Below are 3465 nucleotides of genomic sequence, written 5' to 3'. Positions count from 1 at the left end.
GTGGGGGAGGTGGTGCTCAGAAGGGGGTGTGATTTCCTGAAGAAGGGAATGCGCTTTTCATAAATTACCAGGAGGAAAATTGTATGTGTTGGAATAAACTCTGTCCAGAAATATAGCAGGGCTGCCTGATAGTTAATAATTCAGAGCTGTTCCCCAGCACAACGCAGGATTTTAAAAATATTTCCTTGGGATCGTTGTTTAAAAATACTGTTAATGGTTGGGAACCTTCTCATTGCATTAGCTGGTCATGACGGGCCAGCCCGGGTGGGGTTCCCGGCGGGCAAAGGACAGAGAAGCATCAGTGGCGGTGCATGGTGGTGTGTGAGTAAGGCTGTGCTCCCCTGGGAAAGAGCCACAGACACCCTCTCACCTTCCTCACAGTCCCTCACCGGATGGAACGGGAAGCCGCTGGGGCTCAGAGAGGGCAAGAGGCCAGCTGCAGACCACACAGCTAGGAAATGGAGAAGGGGCTCCGATGAGAACCCAGGGTGGGGTGATGGAATTGGGATGCCCCACCCCTGGCTTTGGGCAGGGATTTCCCTTCTCTGTGCTTCAGTTTCCTCATCTGTAACATAGGGATGTCGATTCACCAGACAACACATAGTTATGGAGTACTGGTTAAAATCGAAGTGTTTGGGGGTGTTGTGCCTGGGTGGCTCAATCAGTTAAGCGTCCAACTCTTTTTTGTTGTTGGCTTGTTTACTTATTTTTGAGAGAGACAGAGCACAAGTGGGGGAGGGGCAGAGAGAGGGAGACAGAATCCAAAGCAGGCTCCAGGCTTTGCGCTGTCAGCACAGAGCTTGATGCAGGGCTCGAACTCACAAACCGTGAGATCGTGACCTGAGCCGAAGTCGGACGCTTAACCAACTGAACCACCCAGGCGCCCCTAGTGCCCCACTTTTGATTTCAGCTCAGGTTGTGATCTCATGGGCTTGTGAATGCAAGCCCTGTGTTGGGCTCTGTGCTGACAGTGAGGAGCCTGCTTGGGATTCTCTCTCTCCCTCACTCTCCATCCCTCCCCCACTTACATGCATTTGCTCTCTCTCTCTCTCCAAATAAATAAATAAACTTTATTTAAAAAAAAAAATCCAAGTGTTGGGGTACCTCTGTGGCTCAGTCAGTGCAGCGTGTGACTCTTGATCTCGGAGTTGCAAGTTCGAGGTCGACAGTGGGTGTAAAGATTACTTAAAAATAAAATCTTTAAAAAAAATTGCAAGTGTTGAATGGTGTTTGACCAAGACAGACCCAGCAGTCAGGTGGAAGAGTCAGATGAAGTGCAGTTACATCCCATCACAAATGCTAATCAATGCTGTCAAGAAAAATAAGGGACTAAACGGACAGTGCAGGGAATGGATGCTTTAGTTAGGATAAGCAGGGAGACATCCCAGGGCAGGTGCTAACTGAGTAGAGACCTGAAAAAAGAGAGAGCTGAGAGAATTTGTGGAGGCAGAAGGCAGATAGAACAGCAAGTGCAGGTGTGCCTGGGCACGTGTTCATGATCTCACAGCTCGTGAGTTTGAGCCCCGCATTGGGCTCTGTGCTGACAGCTCGGAGCCTGGAGCCTGTTTCCGACTCTGTGTCTCCCTCTCTCTCCCTGCCCCTCCCCTGCTTGCACTGTGTCTCTCTATCTCTCTCAAAGATATAAACATTTAAAAAAACAAAAACAAGAACAAGAACAGCAAGTGCAAAGGCCCCGGGGTGGAACCGTGCCTGCCATGTTGGAGGAACAGTGAGGAGGCCACGTTGACCGGGACAGAGCGAGCCAGTGGGAGAGATGGAGGTGAGTTCAGAGATGCCAGCAGCGGCCAGATCAGAGAGCACCTTGTGGGAGTCTGGATTTTATTCTGAGAATGCTAGGGATCCACCAAAAAGGTGGTGTGCAGGGGAGGGACCAGCTATTCTGTTTGTTTGTTTTTTTTTTAAGTCCTCTGTAAACCCTCCAGGCTGATCGTCAAGTGAGAAAAAGCATGAGGCAGAACCATGTGCATGGTATGTTACTGTCTGCTTAAAAGAGAGAGAGAGAGAGAGAGAAATGTATGCATTGGCTCATATATGCATAAAACCATCTCAGACATGATAGAAGAAAATAGGAGCCGGTGCCTGGCTCTGGGGCAGAGTCCAGGCTGGCTGGGCCAGGTGGGAGGGACATTTTCTTTTTTCTACATTTGCTCTTGCACCTTTCAAATTTGAAGCCATGCAAATTTGTCACCTATTCAAAAAAAAATACTTTTTTCCTGAAGTGAAAGAAAGAAGATAAAGGAAAGGCCCCTCTGGCTGCCATGTGGATAATAGATTTTAGATGTGCCCAGATGGTGGTGGCTGAGGAAGCAAGCCAGGTGGGGCCCCTGGGTCAGCATTTTTTGTTCCATTTTACAGTGAGGACTCTGGGGCTCAGAGAGGGAAGGTGCTGAGCCCCAGAGCGCACAGCTAGGAAATGGAAGATGGCCCCAGATGAGGTCCCATACCTCGGATTCCTGGGATTCCTCGCTGCCTCCTTCTGTCCTCTGCTTTTGGACCACCTGCCCTCCTGTCCTCCCCAAGGCCCGGTGCGAGGGGTTTGGCTCCCAGGCCCTACACCGATGGTAGCCTTGCCCGAAGTATGTGCCCATAAATGTTTGCTGAGCGATGAACTCCGTCTCTCATTCCTTTGCTCCTTCATTCACTGGACGACTGTATCGCATGCCTTCTCTATGCCAGGCACTGTGGTAGGCCCTGGGGCTCAGCCATGAACAAGACAGGCCCTCACCTTGGCCTTGGCAGCGCTTGCATTCCTGGGGCCCGGGTGTGGGGAGGCAGGCGACTTTAGGACAACCACGCTGTGTATAATATGAGCGCTAGGAAGAAAACCAGAGAGGGTAGGGGCCACAAGTGAGAAGGGAGGCACCTTTAGATGGTCACAAGGGCTCCTTGGGGGGGGGGGCATTAGAGCAGAGGCTTCAAGGACATGCAGGAGTTTGTGGGGATCTAGGGGAAGAGCACCGCAGGCAGAGGGAACCGTAAGCGCAGATGCGTCAGAGGCGTGCGGGAGCTCCATCCCTCCAGGAAACAGTCATTCCAGAGGCTGCTGCTCGGGACCTGACATGCTGCAAAGGAGTTTTGCAACGAATGGAGCCGCCCCCTCTGTACCGTTTGTGGGATGGGGATGGTGGTGGCCTCAGCCACGCGGGCTGCCTTGTAAGAGATTCTGGGAGAAGAAAATCCCAGAGTGGTGAGGCCAGGAGGGACCGGCCCATCCCTCCGGGTTTCAGGGGTGTGTTAGAGAGGATCCGGTCATGTGGACAGAGGCCGGTGAGTGTTCCTGGGGACGCAGCTGTCTGCCTTGTCACAGAGGGCAGGGTTACCGATGAGGAAGGGCTCCTGAAGGCCGGCGACCACCGCTGACGGAGACTGACCTGGGCAGCTGGGGCTCTGCTGGGAGGAAGGGAGGGGCTGGAGGCTGCTGGCACACACCCCCCCCCCCACCCC

Source organism: Crocuta crocuta, unplaced genomic scaffold (genome assembly GCF_008692635.1).
Source record: "Crocuta crocuta isolate KB4526 unplaced genomic scaffold, BGI_CrCroc_1.0 scaffold445, whole genome shotgun sequence".
Taxonomy (NCBI): Eukaryota; Metazoa; Chordata; class Mammalia; order Carnivora; family Hyaenidae; genus Crocuta; species Crocuta crocuta.
Note: the sequence above shows the minus strand (reverse complement) of the source record.